General features: G+C 39.2%; 1 protein-coding gene across 2 annotated transcripts in view; it reads left to right on the forward strand.

Moving 5' to 3' along the window:
* mgat4c (mgat4 family member C) overlaps positions 1-22689 on the forward strand; it is a 202729-nt gene that overhangs the window by 19582 nt on the left and 160458 nt on the right. The window contains exon 2 of one of the 2 annotated variants that reach the window (XM_041796227.1): positions 13641-13728. The gene's annotated coding sequence lies outside the window, so the exon portion shown is untranslated. The remainder of the gene's footprint in view (positions 1-13640; positions 13729-22689) is intronic. The other variant, XM_041796228.1, reaches the window with a different exon arrangement.

Here is a 22689-nt window from a genome sequence, read left to right on the forward strand (position 1 = left end):
TCACAGAGATTCTTCTTCTAATGCCTCTGTTTGGAAATGAGGGATATAAAATGGGCTTTACCAGATCAGACAGGAAAGAATAATTTTTCTAATTGACTGGAAAGGTTTCCTTTATTGTAGTCTAGAGTTGTTCCAATACTCATTCCAGTATTGGAAAATGCCTCTGATACCATCAAAAATGCCACTAAAGAGTCTGGGTGTCATCCTTAAGAGCACGCTATCTTTCTAAGATCAAATCAGTAGAAATGTTCTGCCAGCATATCTCACTTTTTGCAACACTGACGTCATTGGCCTTCACACCCTAGTCACTTCCTGGATGCATTACTGCAACTCCCTTCTTTTTGGTTTCCCCACATCCCTTTATAACTCCAACTAGTCCAGAATTCTGGCACCTGTGTCTTCTCCAGAACCCCACCCATTAACCACATCACCCCTGTTCTTCAGCAGCTTCACTGCATTATTTCTAAGATTCTGACCTCACCTTTAAGACCATCCATAACCTCGATGGTCTGTACATTTCTGACCCCCTGCACATCAGTACACCCTCCCACTCTCAGGTCCGTTTCTTTCATCAACTTCAACGTACCAACTTTCTGCTTGAGCCCACTGACTCGAGAAGCTGCTCTGCTCCCTGCTAGAGACTATGAAACTTTCATAACAAGATTTGTGACCAAATTTATCATGGCAATAGGTACAGTGTTTCCCACAGGATTTTTGAAAACTGTAGTCAGGGACCCTGAACCCTCTAGGGGGTCCGAGGGCTATTCTCTGTGAGAGATTGATGGATATTTTGAAGTTAAATGTGCCAGTCTTGTGTGTTTTTAGAGTACATTGATGAGACAAAATCTGTGGAAAATTTGTTCTCCTTAAACAGTTTTTTCTTGTAGTAATTTAATCATTCATATAATAGAATCTCAACTAGATAAGAGAAAAACATCATAGAGTCAGACTTTTTTGTTTTCTGTAATATTTTTCATATCCCTACCTGTGCAGGTGGTAGATGTGGAACAGCAGAGCCCTGATGACCTTTGTAGGAGGAGAACATCAATCCCTACCAGACTGCAGGAAAGAAAGAAACCTTCATGAATAAATACCTCCTTTTCCCCTGATGGAGTCACCAGGATAATATAAACGTCAGAATATGAAGCAGTCTGTGCTGATATTTACTCCTCCACATCCACACACTTAACATTTCTAACTGATCCGTTAAATTCTGCTCACTGAAAACTACGATTGATGAAAACTCCGACAGTCAGCATTTGCACACCGCGCCTGGGGAGAGAAATTCAAATAGCACAGTTGATGCACCTGCGACTGAAGCTGCTCATTGTGTCACTAATTTATCACCGAATTTCAGGCAACACAGGTGCTCAGACAGTACGTACAGGTCTGTAGATTAGTGCCAGGGGAGCTGATTCACAGCATGTCTGCAGCTCTCTAACAGAAAACTTTGAATATAGTTCATCTAAGGAAATATTTAGCAACTGTATCTACAATTATGATTATAAAAGAGCCAAGTAACACTACTGAACCTTGACATGATTATAATGATTATAAGCATGTCTTGTTATTTGCATCTTTTTGGAATAACTGGCAAATTAAGTTTGTAACTCCTGAAAATAAATTTGAATCAGCACATACATTCAACCTTTCTTTAGATCAATGGCTTATGCAAATCAGATTTTGACAACCACAGAGTAGATAGAGCCTTATGCAGCCCCTATTATCTTGGCACCCCCTGGTCTGACCTGCATTTCAGGCTGGAAACCAGTGACTTAGATGAGGAGGGCCTACTGGCTTACACCCTTGAGGAATTATTATTTTTAACTGAACAAAACCTGTCTTTGAAAGAACTCTGCTACTAGTCTTTCTAGTATTATTACTTCAAATTCTCCAAATATGGCAGCTTTGTCATCAACCTTATGCTCTTTTAGTAGGACTCTGAAGGTCAGTTTTGTACATGCAAAGGTGTGTGTACGTGGAGAAATGAAGCTTGAAGAAGTGGCAGGGTGGTATTTCTCTTCTGTTAACCTGTCGATGCAATGCGTGTGAGTAAATCTAGGAATAAGGGTAGCCATTTATACTGAAATATTTAGTAATCTTTGGCATATCGATCTCTGTCAAAGAGTGAGAAATGCAGCAACTTCAACAGGTCTCCAATATCATTTGAGCTTTTTGTCTGGCACAAACAGGAAGTTGTAAATCCGCAAAAGAGACTTGTAGGCAAGCTTAGATGAGCAGAGATTGAGCCAGTTGTTTTTGCGTCAAGGTAATGTTTTAAATGTAAATATATAAACTAGGCTGATAAATTTACCAGGGTATGCAGTATTACTGTAGTACTGTCCATTCCTTCCTTTGTGCCTCCTGTGTTTGCATACAGCCCTGCAGTCTCATGCCCTGATATGGGCATTTCTCTGCTAATTAGTAAAAACGTGCACGAGCTTCCAGCTAAAGATGACATGGCATTTATAGTTCTAAGAGCACAGAAGAGAACAATTATACTCAACATAAATCTGCCAGGAATCTGTAGGAATTTTTCTAAGAATGAATTAAGGAGAAATCATGAAATACTGGTGAATGAGGCCCATGGATTATTTTGTAGAGATGTTTTGGTTTGCATATATTTCTAAAGCAAATATTCCAGAAAAAGTTAGAAAAGTCATTGGCAAGGCTCCTGAAATCACAATTCCAAACAAAACAGAGTTAACTGGTACGCCTTTAAACACAAATCTATCACTCAGATGTAAATTGCTTTGAATAAAAGCATCTGCTAAATGACATTGTAACTTTTAGATAAAATCTAAGCTGTTTGTTGGTTTTGCAAGATATTCTTTCACCCCCTGGAATGCCCACCATAGCGGCCTTTCATGCTGCTTATCTTATGTCCCATGATTCAGTACGCTATTTAAAATAATCCAGAGAACCTGTCCATAAATTTTCTAGAAAGTCACTTAGTATGTGCCTTTTCTCTGCAACTCTAACCAAGCTGCTATATTTGATGAGTTTGGAGTGCTGACAAGCCGCTCTATCTCTACCAGATGTTGGATTTGTAGTTGTAACACTTTTCTAGTTTAACTCTGTCATCACTCCGGTTTGTCTTAGTTGGTGCTGCAAAGCATGTGATGTTAATTTACAGTGTTTAAGACGGTGGGGTAGTTGTGGAAAAAAATAGGACATTTTCTTGAGCACAGTACTTTCACTTTTTTAACCTTTAATGCTATCTAAGAGCTGGATGGCAGATTTACAGATCTAATAACTCAGAAATTTGAAGCTTTTAGACATCACTGAGGCCAGAACACAAGCATTACTGTTATTAAAGCATTTTCATAGTGAAACATTACCTTGACGCAAGAACATTTGGCTCAATCTCTGCTCATCTAAGCTTGCCTACAAGTCTCTTTTGTGGATTTACAACTTCCTGTTTGTGCCAGGCAAAAAAGCTCAAATGATATTGGAGACCTGATGAAGTTGCTGCATTTCTCACTCTATGACAGAGATTGATATGCCAAAGATTTCTAAATATTTCAGTATAAATGGCTACCCTTATTCCTAGATATACTGACATGCATTGCATCGACAGGTTGACTGAAAAGAAATACCACCCTGCCACTTCTTCAAGCTTCATTTCTCCACGTACACATCCACCTTTACCTCTTAAATTGAGCTCATGAATTATTGAAGCCTGTCCTGCTGCTCCGACCCTAAACTGTAATTAGTTTTAGCCAACACTCCTCATCATGATACAAGTTGTGAGCTACAAGAAGGTCGGGGTCAAGAGGGTGTGAATACATTGTTCCTTTCAGATGAGGAAACTGGAAAGTGCAGAAAGGCATAGGGGAAAGAACCAGTGAGAAAGTGGCGAAGAGAGTGGTGAAGGGGAGGGAGTGCGCCGGACAAAGCTTGTGATAGAGCAAAAAGAAAAGGGTTAAAAAGAGGGAGGGAAAATAACCATGTGCACACGTGAGAAGACAAAAATGCAGGCAACTTGCTGCTTTAACAATGAGTGTTTATCACACTTTTCCAAGAGCCAATTATCAGCTCCTGCATGAGTCATGGAGATCATTAAGACCGGTGGGGAGCACAGAGCTTCAGCAGAGCTTCCTACGATGTAGATGCTGTCTGGACTGAACCCAGAAATACTTTTACATGCTTAACAAAGGAAGGTGAGTTTGCATTTTTGTCTCGTGTCAGTGCAGAAAAGGTGAAGCCTTTTGTCGTCAATATTTTAAGCCATTTGAGTTGTAGTCCTTGCATGCTGTGTCTTGTTTCCTCGCGGATGTCTTACTTGAAGAATAACTGACTCCTCTCTGGCTGCATCTATCTCTCATGCTGTTTCTCCCCTCCTCTTTTCCCACTCCTTGTCAAGTTCTGCTTCCTTTTTTGATTTCTCTTTCCTTGGTGTGCTTTTCTTGCCTCTGGCGTGTCAAGAAAAAATAACTTACTTTAGGAATGGAGTGCTGTCTAGGCTGCTAGGATTCACCTGCTGAGTCACTGTTAGGTTGGCAACACGCAAGATGCTTTTAGGTCCATTTTGCCATCCATTTAACAGTCAGGGTGTGAGGCCTGATTTGGGACTTGCTGCAAATGCGTACCCCAGGATTAAGTGTTGAGTGACTAGTACTCGTGACATCAAATCGGACATCCAATCCACAGGGTGGGAGTAAGGGGTGGATGTAGCCAGTAAGCACAGCCTAGGGTACTGTCTGGGCAGGAAGTAGGGTTGCCACGAGCCCACGGTTGTGCTGTGGATGTTCCAAAAGCTTGAAAACTGCTGGCAGTGTTGGGGCATATCACCAGAGTCAAAAAGGCCCGGACAAAAGAGATGCCGTCAAGTTTGACCTTGGCTGCCGAGCGACGTGTGTTGACATGTGTCAGGCTCGACTCTATTCAACCTGGTTGTGGCACATTGGGCCCCACACTGAATCCTTAGCACCTTATATGTCTAATTCCCTTTATCAATAGCCAATTGAAGCAAGCAGACCAGGAAACTTTACCAAGCAGCTGTTTTATACTTTTACAGTGAACATAAACACGACTATCCTGTATTCTCAGCCAGAACACGACAGCATATAATGCTAGATTTGGCAGTTCTGTTCTTAAAATGTATGGTGTGTAGTGAGATGACCAACACAGTACACTGACATGCTAACAGATTCATTCACTGACAACTAGCCTTGACCACTAAATGCTTTGTGTTCACTACTGTCAACATGGCTGTGTTTGTTGTGCTTCCACCTTAATTCAGCTTGACTTCGTGTTGTTCTTTTCCACGTGCTAATTTGTAGAGTGCATGCAAAGCTTACCTTCGTGTTGTCCTCTGGGTAGCTGATGGTCAATGTTGAACATGTTTCATGTTTATTATTTCTGTTAGTTCTGAATGTCTTCCAAGCAGATGGAGAGGGAAAGATCACTCTTAAGATAACTCGCACCACAGGAAAATCTGTCAAGATGATGCAAAGATCCATCTGATAATCAGGACTTAGCTGACTTCATTCAAAAGGGGGGCAGCTGGTACAAAATCATCACTTTTTTCTTGTAGTGTGTGCCCTGCTTTGGATGCAGTCAGGAGAAGTCAGTTTCTCAACTATCTGTCACGCTGTTCCTCCCTGTCCCTTTCCTTTTCCATCTTCTCCTTGTCGCTTTCTGCTTCCTTTTTTGATTTGTCTTTCCTCAGTGCAGACTCTGACGTGTCAAAAAAGGAACTTTTTTCAGGAATCGAGCGTTTCCTGTGCTGTGGGACTTCACCTGCTGAGTCACATTCAGCCTTTATAGTGATCTCACCTCTCACCAATTAATTTTTCTTATTATTACCCCAGAATCTAGCCTTTTCAACATGGCTGTAGGCTAAATACAGACTATTTTAACCTCTTTCTCACTCTCACTGGTGTATTTCAAGCAGTGAGAACTCAATTCTACTCTTTAGTAAAACACTCCCTACGCTTAGAGCCAATGCAACAAACAGGTAAAACTCTCAGCTGTCCCATTTGAGCGCTTAAGCGTTGCCCGGCCTGACTTGGCTCAGTTTCACACTATTGTCTGCTCACGGTGATTAACTGTCGGTGCTTGTGCTATCGGATGATTTCTGCTTTGTGTTGAGAGCTCTACTGCGGCCGGCGGATGGGCCCGTTCGAAACTGCAGGGGAGGGAGAGGCGGTTAGCGGGGGCTTCTGCCAGGATTGTAGGGTCAGCTGATCGGCTCTGAGGTGCAGGAGATTTATGACCCCCCAGAACAAAGCTGTGTCTGCTGAGGGACCATAAACCATAAATCAGGGAGAAGTGGGTCAGATTGGGTCAGTGCTCATCTGCCGGCTGCAGATCTGCTCTCTCTTTTCCTGAAGGTGCCATTTTTTTGTTTTTCACCTGGCTGTGTGACACTTTAAGTGACTTTTCCAGTCTTTTCCGGAGATAGGCAGACCTGTTCTGGATTGAATTTCTCTATCTCTACTGTGAAACTGAGCGATACTCAGCCGTCACTCACATTTGCTAATGAATTCTTGTTTTTTTCCGACTTGAAATGCCATTAGCTTCTGTAAGTGAATCACCCCTAATCCTTTTATTATCTGCAGCTCTGTTAACACTGTTGGCCTTTAGTCTCTGCTCGTCTTAATCATCCTAATTATACCATGTTTGTCTTTTTGAGGGGCTGATGAGAATGAAACAGCGTGTTCTGATTCTGGCACTGACTTGTTACTGATTGTACACGAGGCATTGCATCGACTCTGCTCTGTCTGATTCGAGTCTTTTTGATTCTGATCGCTGCTTTGACTAGTTTTGTGATTCGTCTTCCTTAGGGCAGTCGAAGCCGATGTGAAAAATTGATTTTCTGCAGAAGGATTAGCAGAGGGGTTGTAGCTATAGGCATGCATTACATTACAATGATTCATCCTGCGTGTGCACACCAAAGTCAGCTAAACAAATCCTTTATTAGCTGTTGTGTAAGGTGGATATATGACTAAAACATGCATAGGGGAACTGCAGACTGCAGCCTTTACTGTCAAAGCAGTAGGAGTCCGGTGTGGGAATTGGAATGAATAACTCGAAGCTGTTTTCATAGTCCAGACAGCTTGAGAAGAGAGATGAATAATCTTTGCTGGGAAGGATGGATCTTAATTTATTTGTGTCTGAATTGTTGCACAAAGAGACATTGCATACTGCTGCTGGAAATCAAACAAATGCAAATGCTGCCAGTGGAATGGAAATGACTGGGAAACATCAGAAGTCTCTCTGTAGGAGCGCCATAACAGCAGGGATTTGTACTTGTGTTTACGACAACACTGATAATATTTTCTCCCATTGTGGGGCGAACAGGAATTAAGCATGACTGTGAAGCATGCTGCGTTAATGTTTCTCCCTTTATTATGCTAATATCTGGCAGGTTTACAGTGCGTTCAAGTTCAAAAAGGACTCAGCACAGCGTTTGCTTTGAATGGAAGTGTTTGCACTAAGCTTAATCAGGAGAACAGATATTTGGGAGTAAAGATACTTAAGAAAAGACAAAGTTAAAGTATGGTTAAAGTGAAAAGGACAGACTCTGAAATGAACCAGGAGTGTAGAAGTTCCCCTCAGAAGGACAGGGTCTGTTTCTGTGCAAAGCTCAACTGGAGCTTAGATCATAAATCACTGAAGTCCTCATATACCAACCATTCTTAGGATTTTGTTTAAAACTGTGTTTGTCAGTTTTTATAATAATGATAATAATGATACATTTTACTCATAAAGCACTTTTCGAAACTCAAAGACACTGTACAATATCTAAGAAGACCAAGAAGGACCAAGCACCTAACGTTTGGGGACACCTTGAGTCAGAGGTTGTGTCACTGTTGTAAATGGATTGTCTGTGTGAGAGATAAGACTTTAAGTCCCTATAAAGTGATAATAAATCTGCATTTACATTTGTTGTATTATAGGCCAGTGGGTTATGAACCACTAGGCCAAATTTCAGTCAAATAAAACATCCCCAAGTTTATAAAACTAAGCTTCGAAATCCTGAAAAATGAGGCAGTAAAATCTGTGGGTGTGCCGGTTGAATGAACTGAAGCCACGCCCACTCACGAGAAATACAATCCTCAAAAATGAAAAATGCTATAACCTGAATGGAGGAATCATCTGTCTGCTCTGCTGGACCTGTTGGCTCTATATGTCGGCCACCAAAGAAACAATTACATATATTTTGACTAACCTTGCAAAGCAGACGGATACGCCCATATCCTTGTTTTTCACTGGCGAATCCTTGTCAAGCTCCCGTCTGAACCGCTTGGGGTTAGAAAGTGACAGGACCAATCAGCAACAAGGGGCAGTACTTTCAGGCACGGCAGAGTCGTAACGTAAACAAGCAGCAGCAAGAGGCCGGTGCAATTATGGCGGAAGAGATTAGCGTGGATGCTGCTGAAGTGCCATTTTTATCAGAACTTGATGACATGTCTTTGTTAAAAGAAGAAGAAAGAACAGCAGTGAGTTTTTTTGTTTTTTTTTTCAAAAATGACAACAGTCGAGTACTCACATGTCCATAGTCGCCATGTTTCGCGTTATTCCTCCATAGCTGCGCATGCACAGCTCGATAGCTGATACGTCACGTGTTTTGTTGCTCTGATTGGTCCGTAGAGACATGACGGATAGAACGTTCATCCAATCACACCCTGAGTTTTTTCAAAGCCTCTGCCTTTTCTCAGACGTTTCCTATTGAAGCTTTCACAGACGGATGTGTGTGAAACAAATCCATCTGGCGTGTCAGGTTATATTTTGACAGATTAAAGCTAAAAAGTTTCAGTTTCATTTTCCCATCCCGTATTTAAAACTTCAGGTAGGAGTTACATGAAGTTATGTCTCTTGTTTGAGACATCTTTGTTGTTAAGTTTCCACTAAAAACACTCAGTTTCTTTAAGTTGCTCTTCAAAATAAAAGTCTTCATTGATTAGCATTGAAGACTTTTATTATGACAGACTTGGAAGGGAGTATCTGTCTATCATCAGATACTTTACTAAACTTTATCATTGCAGCACTAACAGACATTAGGGATTAAGCTGAATCTGCTTGTAGAGAGACAGCCACAGTCTGCTTCTTTTAACCATCCAGGATTAAAAACACATGAAATATGGCTTAAAACACACCAACAGCAAGATGTTTGTTCCTGCTGCATCTGGTTCAAGTGAAACATAGACAAACACTCCTGCATTTAGCCTGCCCCTTGACCTTATGTTGACCTTATGATCAGAGCTGCCTGGCTCTGTGCCGGAAAATAGACAAAATCCGTTTTCTGGCTCAAATCTCTGTTAAGATTCTTTGAATGATCCATGGTCAACTGTGGCTGATAGATGTGGCAAATTTACCTCACAGTGAACAAAAAACAGCATTTAACTGACACCTAACTTTTAATGAAGGCAGTGACATCAGCTAATAACAGACTGCACTGAGATGAACTGCTCTGTGATTTGTTATCACTGTAGCATTAGAGGGGCAGGGTCATTTCTCACTGTGGACCGGTGATGTCAGAGTTCACAAATTAGCCCTGCCCAAATTAAACCCAGCCAGGAAAGAGGTGAAAACTTTCTAACAGTGTAAATCCAAAATTCAGTCACATGTAGATATCAGTGTTTTCACATGTTTACAGCAACCATATTTCAACATATCTAGTGTGTTAAGACACAAATTTTGATTTCACTTTATGGGGTCTTTAAGTGAACAAAAGAGAAACAAAACGGACCGACTGCAGCAGCAAGGTTTGGAACTAGCATCCCTGAATGTATCTGTTAGAGTACTTCCAGACCAGCATTTTTAGTGTACAACCAGAAATGACATTGTATAATAAAACTTAGAAAATAGGGACACAAAAATACTTATTGTGCATCACTATTAGAAAACTTTTGAGCCATACATTTTAACCTCTAACTTTTTTCCTCTTAAGGCTAGCAGTTCCAATGATGCCATCCATGCATAAGCTTTTCTAGTGGGCCTGGAACTTGGGTGACTTTCAGGGACTTTAAAGATTTAATTCACTCCAACAGATTCAACATTGAACCTCTATCCATTTTTAGTCCCTTTTCAAATAGTTATTGCTGCTAGCTTGAATGCTAATTGCTATTTTTTCTGAGAAAAGGGGCTGTCGTCTAATGGCTGGCTGTTCCGTCATTATATCATGTTGTGTCAAACTGCACATGCTCAAACACTCAGATCATTATGGAGATTATCTGAATAGTAATAGGGTGAAAGAGTGATTATGAGAATTAATGATCTGGTTTTACACAATAGGTCTATTTGAAAACAACATTTGATTTCTTTGTGTCGACTCTGTTGCTCCCTCACTCTACTTCATCTCTTTGTTGATTACCCCCTGCTATGTGTTGCTTCTTTCTCTGCAGTTCTGGGTTAAAAATCTGACTTAATTTGTATTTTTTCTTTCATAACATTATAATTAAGGTTCAGTATATAAGTGAAGAAAATAATGCTTTCCGCCTTACTTCTCACTTCTGGTTACATGCCTGTAAAGTGAGAATAACAAACAAGCCCACTAAAAAGTTTGAACTAAACGTCTCCCTAAACACCCTCACGGATATTTGCTTTTTATTTTGAAAGTGTATAACACAACAGCTTGAAAAGGCAAAAGTGACCCTTTCAGAGCTTAATATTAATTTATACACTGTGAAAATGGCTCCTATTGTAGCTACAAAGAGCCATACTGTTTCGCTCTGCTTTTTTTGGACTTTTTGCACATTTAGTATACATGTTGTTCACAATAACCAGTAGTCATTATGCTGAAGTTTTGTCACCATGATGGCTTTTTACTGCCTGCGCGGCTGTAATGGGTTACAGAAACAGCATAATCAAGTCTCCTGGGTCAGCTATTAGGCTGCTGTTTGCTTTATTACTGCAGTCCCGTCTTATTGTTGCATTAGTTTGGACGTGACTCAGGACTGCCAACAACTCTTGTTTTCTGGCCCATTAAAATGATTCCCACAGCAGTTTAGAGGCATTATTATATGATAATGTACAGCCCAAAGCTGCAGTGTTTTTATGGTCATCTCAACAATGAAGAGTAAAAGAGTGAAAACAGAGCGGTATCACATATGCACTTGGAAATTTATCATTTTAATGCGCTCTCAACAGCACATTTGGCTCCCAGTCCAGCACTTTAAAGCTTTAATTTTGGCCCAGGAAGGCAGAAAAAAGGACTTCCTTTGCTGTTTTACATATGATTCAAGTCTTCTGCAGGAAAATAAAGCAGTTATAACTTTAGGAGCTCTTTCATTGCTAAGTTTCATCATTAAGGAAACTAGGGATATCATTTAGATACACAATGCATGCATATTCAACACAAATTAAAGGAGTTTTGTTTTCTACAGGATGACTGATGGATAATTGTTGCTATTTATGGGAGGTAAATTCACTCTTAATGGTCATCGGCGCAGCTTGGACGACATGTAATTAAAATCTCAGTTTGTCTGTTCCCTTTGAATTACAGGAGATTTCCAGGCTTCTGCAGAACGCAGCTCTGTACCTTCAGCAGTTTGTCTCTAGAGAGCTCGCTGCGCTTTGAAGTGAATTGTTGCATTGTGCTTTGAATCCAACATCAGGCGTGCATCTGTTCTACGGGTTTTAACTCATCGACATCATCGAGCGTGATAATTTCTCCCCAGACAGCCCCGAACGAGCTGTAATGTCATACACAGCGGATTGATGCCCTTATCCTTTGCGGGATATAAATCAATGCAACGTAACGGATAAAACAAAACTTCATGAAGCCACCTCTTAGAGGATTTTGGGTATCTTTAGATAGATGACTGACATCTATTTCTAAGGGTGATGAACTGATGAACTTTATCACAGTGTTTGCTCAGCAAACAGAGCTAGATTGACAGGTCAGATATTATATTCAACAAAAGACCCACAAAAGAATGGTGAGATTCAACAGAAAGACCACCAAAACCTCATTTCATTTCAACGTAGAACAAAATTATGCTAAGTTGTGATGCTAGATCTTATTGTAAAAAGTGACTTCTGACATTTAAACATCTAGTGATAAAGAATGATCTACAGAAGACAGAGAAACTTATTCTGTCTTTAATATTCAGGATTCTGCTGATTTAGCCTATGGTATAGGCTAAATCATTTCAGTTCTTTATAGGGCTGAACGACTTGTGAAAAAAATGTTATTGCAATTTTTTTCCCTCAAATCAATTGCAATTTGATATGCAATTATTTAGGTTCCTTATTTTATGTGTTGTTCAATATACATGAGCAAGAAATCATTCTATATTACAACAAGCCAACAAGCACAATATGAGATAAGTTAAACTGGGGCGCACCGGTAGTTGAGTGGTTAAGGCACGCACCATGTACGCGGGCGGTCCAGTTTCAAGTCTGGCCTGTGGCACCATTTCCTGCATGTCTCTGCCCGCTCTCTTCCCTGTTTCCGAGTCTATCCACTGTCCTCCTCTATCTAGGAGGATTTTTGTTAACAAAAATAAAAATTAAAAAGACACTTGAATGTTTGAATAATGTGTATATCATAAAAAAAGAAAAAAGATTGTATTAAACTGGTATTTTGACACTCTTCAGGTTAAAGAAATATTGCACTGTCTGTGATTTGAAAATTGCAGCATGCCAAATTGCGAATTAATATAATTTCCCAGCCCTAGTTCTTTAATCCTTAAAGGGAAAACCAGAATCATAATATGTTATGATTACTTTGCAGCTATTGGTGTTTATCAATATGTTACAGCTGCATGCAAAATAATTTGGACTGTCAAAAGATTACAATTATTTAATTGCGATTAATCCAAAATTCCACTATTTTGCATTAAAAATGACTGCTGTGTCATTTTGGATTTTTGTTCTATACCTAAAGTAATGCTAAATGACTTCTTGTTGGTAAGACAGCTATTTTTTTTAGAAACACAGGCTTTAAATCCCGGTCTGAAATGGTCTTTTAAACTGAGATGAACCTCCCACCACTAGAAGCCTCTGTAGCTTCAGTGAATGGCTGCTGTCTTTCTGTCTGAGCTCTCCTCGACACTTCAACGGATGTAAATATGAGAAGCTTAGCAGTTAGCTTGTAGCAGGAAAAGCGCTATGTATGGCAGTTTTTTAAGTAATAAATAAAAATTGAATAGAATGAATAAAGTGGTATTTAGGCTGTTGAGGGTTGAACTCACGTATAACTGCTCAACTGAAGTGAAAAGGCCACGATATTAATCTGCAGATAGGTACAAAGGCTGGCGGAGCTAGCTGCTACTGTTAGCCAGTGTGATGTTAGCCTGATATATTCTGTACAGCGTGGCTAACACAGTGACCCTGTGATGAATTTGACTGTTATCTAAGTATTTTCTTCTCTTGGTTGGTTAAATGCAATTTAAATGAGTGTTTAGCTGAACTGGGAAATAGAATGTAGAATAGACTAAAATGTTCCTGCAGACTCTGGTTGCTCAGTTTTTTGTTTAACTCATTTGTTTATTTTGATTCAACAAAAAAGGACAAAAAGAAACCAGTGTCACATAAAAATGTTATTTCATCAAAGTTTGAGTTTCAAACTTGTTTCCCATATCCACCTGTTTTTTTTCTATGATACTTGATCTTTAAAATGATGCAGTTTTCAGTTGTAAATACCTTTTGTCAGTTGTGTAACTGTATCCTCTCTGTGTTTGCAGCAGACACTCTGCAGTGAGCCCAGACACATGAAGCTCCAGTTTCTACACATCTTAATGGAATGCAGCCGGATGAATTATTAATGCCAAGGTAAGAATAAAAGAATGCCACACACACACAAATTCGTCCTCAGCACTGCCTGTCGCTGGCCCATACCTGTGCAGTGTTTTAATGCTGAAGCAGCTTGGAAACAGACCTGCTTTAGCATAACTGGGTAAAACAGGTTTTCTCTTTCATGTATAGTGGTGACTCATGAGAGAGTGAACACGTGTCATCTATACCTTTAATATTAAGCTTCAGTTAGCTTAGCTAAGCATGGACTTTTACAAAGTTTTAAAATCACTGAAGCCTCAGAATTATGAGAAAAATATGACTTAAATCACTTAATACAAACACTATAAACACTATTAGCAATTTCTGTTTTGTTTTTCAGATAAGTCCACAACAACAAGTTGCTCTTCCGTTACCATCTGTTTTCATTGTATGGAGTTTACACATCTACTAGTAACAAAGTTAAGCCCTCAGCCAGCAATATAGCTTTGAGAAAGGCTCAGTGGTTTCGCCCACCTGCCACTTGTTGAATTTGTTCGGGTTTTTTAAGCAAACCAGCGCTCCACAAGATTTATATACTTCATGGTAGGGGTGCGCAATAGAGGATTTCAGAAGAAATAGAATGTATCGCCAAATCTGTTTTTATTGTAGAATAAAAAGTGGTAAAAACAGCAAATAAAACCCACAAAAGATAAAAGCAAAGATATTAAAGGTAAAATTACAGTGCAGGGTTAGAGTTAAAATAGAAAATTTAAAATGTGTTTAAGTGTTTTAGTCAATGGAAGCAGTGAACAGGTGAATCTTCAAGCTTGATTTAAAAGAGCTCAGACTCTCAGCAGACCTGATGTTTTCTGGGAGTTTGTTCCAGATATACGGAGCATAGAAACTGAGCGCTGATCTATATGTTTAGTTCTGACTCTTGGGACACAGAGCAGACCTGCACCAGATGACCTGAGTGGTCTGGATGGTTCATACTATTCTAGAAGGTCTCTGATGTATTTTGGGCTTAAACCATTCAGTGCTTTATAAGCTAACAGGAGTATCTTAAAGTCTGTTCTCTGAGAGACAGGGAGCCAGTGTAAAGACCTCAGAACAGGAGTGATGTGGTCCACTCTCTTGGTCTTAGTGAGGACTTGAGCAGCAGCATTTTGAATCAGCTGCAGCTGTCTGATTTTCTTGAATCATATCGTATCATGTTGTATTGTGTCATATCATATTATATTACATTGTATCATATTGTGTCAAATTGTAGTGCATCATATTGAATTGTTTTGCATTTATTACATCCTGTCAAATTGTGTTGTATCACATCATATCATATTGTATCATTTTGTACGATATTGTTTCATGGCATACTGCATTGGATCCTGTCGTATTGTATCGTATCGTATTACTTCTTTCTGCTCTCAGTGTCTTAAAAACAGCAGCTGGCAACTTGACAGACTGAAGCCGGCCTGATTCAAGATGCAACAGCTCACGCTTCAACGTTCCCCTGGAATGTTCTCAAATGGTCCTGTTGCTTTGGGAATCTCTGATCTGATCTGGGTTTGGCACACACAGCTGTCTTTTCCCCCATATGTCAGACCTAAGATTGCTAAACAAAGCCAAACTAAGGTAAACTAAGCCAAGAAAACCTGAGCTTAGCTAAGCTAAACTAACTAATAGACTATAGCTCCCTGTTTGTGTATAAAGATGTGTAAAGCATCATTTTTCATCTAACTTGTGGGCAAGAAAGCAAATAAGATTACTTCCCAAAATCCAAACTGTCACTGTGAGTTGTCTCTTTTGGCTTCCTGTCACCCTGGAGTTTAGGAGTTTATTAACCTTCAGGCTGCTGCAGTGATTTGTCTTGATCATGGATATGTAATGACAGGGACCTTTTGGTCACTAGCAAGGGATGTAATTCATCAAACTCACACTCATACTTTATTCTCATGCACAGGCTTACAGAGGAGTTTGCCCAAGAATTGTGTTTGCTTTACTTAACCTAATCTAACATTTTTACACATTAAGCCTCTCTACATAATCAGAATCCCACTGTGGCTGCTCTGTAATTCAATATTTCTGCAAATTATGCATTTTTGCTTTCAGTTCTTTCAAAGATACAAAGCAGATGTCAAACGTCAGAGCTAAAGGGTATAACTAACTCTTTTGCAAAACATCTCCACATTCAAATATGGCCAAACCATAAAAGATTGTTATTAAGAAAGGATCAAAAACATCACATGCTGTAGCGTTAAATGTGTTCTAAAGTCAGCGCCAAGGTTTCCAAGCAGACTTAAAATACTTTTATGCAAAAAAAGGATTCCATCCTGCCGTTAAAGCAGTGGTTTATGTTTGAACCTTTTCTGGTGGAAGTCTGTCCGTACTGTAGAAATAATCCATGTTAATACTGTACATGAGGGATTTTTGGCCTCCTCTCATAGGACAGAACACAGCAGGGGATCTACCGAACAACAAAGAATGTGATCAACACTTCCACTGTGAAAAACGTTGAGAAAAAAGTTCCTGTCCAGAAATAACTGTAATCATCTTGGAACACTTGCAACTCTAAGGAAGCTGAAGCTTTACTCTTCTCATTGGAAAAGTTTGAATGTCATCCTCTGAAGTCTGAAGTCTAATGTAAGTCAAGGTCTTTATTTAATGTTTTGCAGAATTATTTTAATTAAGTGTTGTAATATATCTGGCTGGGAGGCTTTGCGGCACGCAAGCGTCCAACAGTAATGAGCAGAGGATTTAAACTTTTTTTAGCGTAGCCTAAATTAGCATTTTTTTCTCCCACTGTAGAACTTAAGGCACATTACACCTCTGAGACTGCCAAATTTTGCTCTGCTGCTGCCTCTTTCCTTGAGGAATCATAGTTTCCGACACTTAAAATAGCACGTTTTCAATGTAGGAGCCAGGGTCATACATTTGTAACAAAAAGCTTTTCCTCTCTATTGATTAGCAGTTTTTCCCTCTTTTGTGTGTGAGCTTCAGAGTGGTGAATTATTTTTTATTATTCAGAGCTGGGTTAACTGCACTCTGAGCTCTGCTGTTACTTCGCTCTTACATTTTTATATGATGCAGTGTTGCTCATGACTGCCTTTTCACATGAAGGAACATCACATGTTTTCACCAACAAGGTACAGCACCAATAAAAAGTGTTTGCACTTTTTATTTTTGTACAAAACAAAAAACTCTTTAAAGTCAAAGAAGTCAAGATTTCAACAAAGTCATGCCAAACAAAATATGAAAGGTAAAATAAGTGATTGCATAAATATTTACCAGTCACTGATTAATCAGTATTCCTGGCTACCATTACACCATGAAGACAAAAGAACAATTTGAGACACTCAGAGAAAAGGTTATTGAAAAGTGTAAGTCAGGAGATGGATACAAAAACATTTCCAAGGCACTGAACATCTCTCTGGGTTCAGCTGAATTCATTATAATTCATAATTCATCAAAATGAAAAAGGATTGAAATGACTTAAATGTGGCTTAAACTTAAAGACTGAGACTAAAATTAAAAATAGCAGTCAAATTTAACACTGCAAGACATCTATGACTACTCTGAAGAAGTTACAAGCTTCAGCAGCTGAGATGGGTGAGACCCTCCATACAACAAGTGTAATCTGGGTTCTCCACCAGTCAAAGCTTTATGGGAGAGTGGCAACTGTTGAAGAAAGCTCTATTAAGGCATGTGAGAGACTCCATGGTCAAGTAGAAGAAAGCTCTTCGGTCTGGTGAGACCAAAGTGGTGCTTTATATCCATCAGACAAGATGCTATGTTTGTTAGACCCAAAACATAACCACATCACCACGAATACACCAGCCTCACTGTGGGGCCCGGTGGTGGCAGCATCATGCTGTGGGGATGCTTCTCAGCAGCCATGTCTGGAAGGCTTGTAAAGGTAGAAAGTAAAATGAATAGAAAAATCCTGGAGGACAATCTTATTCAGTCTGCAAGAGAACTACGGCTTTGGAGATTATTTATTTTCCAGCAAGACAATGACCCAAAGCATACAAATTAGAAAGGGCTGTTCATACCTGATTCCCATTCAATTTGCTAGAGTTTGAGCATCTTTGCAAAGGAGAATGGAGTAAAATTACAGCGTCCCTATGTGAAAGCCTGATTGAGACCTATCCACAGAGACTGAGTGCTGTGATTGCAGCCAAAGGTGCATCTACTAAATACTGACTTAAAGGGGAGAATATTTACTTTAACATTAAAGTTTTTTTGTACCTTTTTGTCAAAAAGCCAAATTAAAGTTACAATGATTGATTAGAGTAAAACACCCAAGGGGGTGAATGCTTCTTATAGGCACTGTATGCACTTTTTAAAGAAAACATTCAACTGTAGCACATTTAAAAAACATCAATTTCTCATTATTGATTAAATTAAACCATATTTACCATAAAAAGCATCTTATATGCTTTGAGCTCTGGTCAGCTTCTGATATAATATACTTTAACTGCACTGGAAAGTCAAAACAAAAAGGTAATACTGTATCATAATGTCAAAGCTTTAAAAATGTTCCTTGTTTTTATTTTTAAAGTCAGTTAAACAGAAATCTTTGACTGACTTGCCAAATGAAGTTGCAATCAGGGAGCATTCAGAATTGAAGGAATTTCACTGTTTCCAACATCTCTCCCTGCCTCTTTCTGTCTGGATTTAAAATTAGTAACATATTTATTTTTAAAATGATCTAGAGGACAACCTGAAGTCCACATTTGTACCATAAAATGCAAGTACATTTCTGTAGTTTGATCATGTATGGTTTTCACATTCTTTGCTTTATTAGATTTAATGTAAAAGAGAGCTTATGGGATAATTAAAGCATTTTTTTCTACAAGCTTTGCTTTTAAGGAATGAACTGTTGGGTATATGTACTAGAATTTTAAGGTTCTACTGTTTGGTGACTGGGAGTCAAAAATAATTATATTTCCTGGTTTGGCCTGACACTGTTACATTTCAGTGTGTGAACAGGTAGTGACAAACAAACCTTGTGCAGAAAATTACTGCAGGAATAAATAAGTATGCATGAAGCCAGCGCTGCTTTCCCTGGATGTGTATCATCCCTGTTGCTTGCACACGCAGGGTCACACTGCAGCTATCACAGATGTGTTTTCCATCCTCGGCTTCCTGCTGCCTCTGTATCCTTCCCAGGAGCGCGAGCAGGTAGAGACACAGCAGCAGAATGAATGGGCGGCAGAGGCAGCAGCAGCGAGGTGGACCAGAGAGATTAGCTGGGAAATTGACACTGACAAATCTCATACATTAAGGCTTCCTGGGAGGCAGCTATCGGTAGAAGAGGCGGCAGGTACCGTATCCCAGAAAAGGCGCTGGGTTTCTTTAATACTCTGCTTGCAGCGCGTTGGAAAGCTGCACCAACCTGTCGTCTACAGCGGGAAAGATAAGAATGCCAGGTGTGCTTGGAGACATTTCATTTGACTAATGTGTTTACAGCTAGAATAATGAATCGAGTGAGGAAGATGAGAGTAATTAATTTGAGCTGTTCTAGCTAAATAACAAAGCAAATACGGGCAAAACTGTTTCATTTCCCTTTGGAACTGGAGCTTTTTTCCCTTTTCCTCGCCTGCTTTAATGAGATAAAGCCAGTCGTCTTTGATAAGGAGTCCTTGCTTGTGTTGTTAGTAGCCTAGTAGCCCTTTTGATCTGTTCTGAGGGGGTTTGCTTGCATTTTCTCCATGAAAATGAAGGACAAAGCCATAAACAGCATTTGCATTCATTTTCCATCTTTTTGAGGATTCAGAGTCTAAAAATATGACATCTAATTATGTCAGAAAAACAGGAATTCATTTGAATCTTTAAACAACACCCAAATTTAATTAACAGTTTCACATTTTATCTTCATAAGTAAAGCAGACTCTAATTATCCTTTTCCAACCCTTAAAAAAAACATAGATAAAACTGTTTGTTTGTTCATGTCCTGGGAGTTAAGAGTCTAATTACCAAACATAAACAACTCTGTGGCCTTTACCAGCCACTACACCTGCTGTTTGCCCACTCTTATTCCCACAGACTTAACCTTACTCAAGAGGTTCACAGTATGGTCCTTCTGTCTTTATTTATTTTGGACGCTGAAGTTGTTTTGTTGAAAAAAATGGGACCTTTGGTGTTGCATAGCAACAAAATGAGTGCCTGGGACTTGGGATCTCTTCCCTGACTACCTTGAAACTTTTCTTAGAGGAGTTTGCTAAAGGTGACATATCATTCTCCCTTTCCACCTCTGACACAGTCCTCCACAGTGGTGGAAAAGAAGCATCTGAATCAGGCTTTTTCCAAAACAGGACATAGGTCAAGCACCAGAGGAGGTTTTTGACCCTGTATTAACCAGCTCTGAACAGCCTTTGTCAGAGTGAGCAGTTTTGGTGTGTCGCCATTGAAATATGAAAGAGGCTCTTCTTATCCTGACCCTCTATTTGAATGTGCCAGCATGAGAACGGCTGCACATTTTCACAGCTGAGGGTTGAGAAACCACGAGAGGGATGGGCATTATTGTACTGGCTCATTGTGATGTCAGAAGGAGAGTAGATACTGATCAGATGGTTGGATTTCATGTGTTCAGGCATACATCGCCTATGAAAAGTATTCACCCCCATGGACGTTTTACTGTTATTGAAAATTAAAATCAATTATGGTCAGTTTTGGTGTCTTTTTTTGACCAAAAAGAAAAAAAAAACAACAAAAACCTATTTAATGTCAAAGTGAAAACAAATTTCTACAAATAAATGTCAGTTAAATAAAATATGTAATGCAAAATAAGTGATTGCACAAATAATAATAATAATAATAATAACTTTATTTATATAGCACTTTAAAAAACAGATGTTTATAAAGTGCTTTAATAGACATAGCAAGGGCAAGAACTCAGGGGTTTTTCAAAATAAACAATTAGCAATTAACCAAATGGAGAAAGTCTTGAGAATCAAACAGAAAATTAAAATGAACTGAAAAACATGAAAACTCAGGGAAGCTGTAAACATCCTTTAGAGTAACTTTTTGCCCATTAGATGGTAAAAAAAAAACAGCTTTTTTGGATTTATTTTGGCTTCAGGAGAAACATGTCTGGAACACAGATGTAATGTGAAACTTAAGACCAGCTGATAGACATGTAGTGTAAGTTCTATCCTATCAGGTGATCTGTCATGCAGGTGCAGTATGTTAACGTGTGTGCTCCTGCTTTAATCTTATTTCACTTATTCTTTAAGCAGCTCTTAATTGACCATGATTGAGTTTTCTATCGTTCACAACTGTTGTACAGTCATATTGTTTAGAGGCGTCTACACAGCGGCAGCTTTACACAGACCATTTTTCACTCTGGATGATGAATTCGTCAGACTTTTTATTTTGGTGCTTCATCAAGGAGACGAGCTGTTAAATATTCATGGCCGTGTTGTGTTCTTAAAATAAGGCTCATTAGCACTCCCAGCCTCTTTTCAAGTTCCGCCTTTCTCTTGTCACTCTCAAAAAGAGCAACACAAACACGTTTTTCATCTCTCATAATGTCTCCGCTCAGCAGGTTTCATATATTATACCGAACAGTGCCTTCAGTTTGAAGTCAGACCAGCTCTAATACTTTCAGATTGTGATTCCTGTTCATGTGCCCAAAGGAGTATCGATTGAATCAGTTTAAGTGTTGTAAAAAAATGTTGGCGCTGTAATAATAGAATTGATTTCTCAAAATAATGGGAACATATGCTCCTAACAGGATTACAACTATTATATTTCCCTTGAAAAAAGAAAAAAGAAGATCTGGCAGCAGCCAGCTGAGTGTTTAAACTTTGAACCTTCTTGTTCTAAGGCAGCAGTCTGGCTGGGCTCGTCCTTTTTACACTTACATGATCTCTCCTCGACCATATGGATGTCCTCTGGGTCCAGATTTGGACACAATTGGTTTGAACGTGATATCTGTCTCTGTTTTAGTTTTGTGATCGGCTGCCAACCTGTGCACTGCGTCAGCCCATGTTAGGTGAGGATACAGTTCCAGGATACCTGCTGAAGAGGCTTAGAAAATACTTGGCACTTGATCTTTGTTTGTTTTATCATAAAGTAGTCAAAGCTGTTCTTAAATGTATTTGTCATGGAACTTTAAAAGAGATTAAATGTTCCTCTTCACTTCAAAATTTGGAACTTTTTGTGTTAGTTCATAACATTTTACCCAATTGAAAAAAATGTAGTTTGCATTTGAAACATGACAAAATGTGGAAAACACCATGATGAATGAGTACACAGGTACTTGCTTCTGCAAGGCTCTGTGGGAAATATAACCCTAATAAAGACTGAAACTCATACTTGTCTTTTTAAAATCAAGGAGTCTTGTGAGCAACTCTAAACAGAAACCTACTGTGCATTCAGAAACTCTAAACAGACCCTTTATTTGTTTTCAGTTTTGCTACATTGCAGCCTGATTCCACAGTCAAAAACATACATTTTTTTTCTTTTGGAGAATTAGGGATGCCATTGTGCAATTGGAAACTTTCAGTGCAGCTGTGAAGCCTTCTATAAAGAGGTGTAACCCTTTTCAAATCATGTCCAATCAATTTAATTTACCATAGCTGAAGGTGTAGACACAGCACAGCAAAGATCTGGAGAAATTGGAGGAACCTGAGCTGACTTTACAAGGTTTTTGCAAAGGGTCTGAATACTTGTGTCAGTGTGATTGGTCAGTTTTTCATCTTTAATGAATTTGCAAAAGTGTCTCAAATTCTGTTTTCACTTTTTCATGTTGGGGTACTGAGTGTAGATTAACGATATCAAAAATGTGTGACTGTAGCATCACACTGCAACATTACAAAATTACAAAAGGTGAAGGGGGTTTAAATATTTTCTTAATTGCACTGTAAATATGACTTCCCTCTCACTTATCCCTGCTTCATCAATGCTAATGCTACTGGCAAAGCTTTACTTCCTCCACCTCAGCCTCCTCCTTTCTACCCTAAGCAGTTTTTTTGCAACCTCATTTTCAGTTTCATGCAACTATAGAGTTCATTG

Source organism: Cheilinus undulatus, linkage group 9 (assembly GCF_018320785.1).
Source record: "Cheilinus undulatus linkage group 9, ASM1832078v1, whole genome shotgun sequence".
NCBI lineage: Eukaryota > Metazoa > Chordata > Actinopteri > Labriformes > Labridae > Cheilinus > Cheilinus undulatus.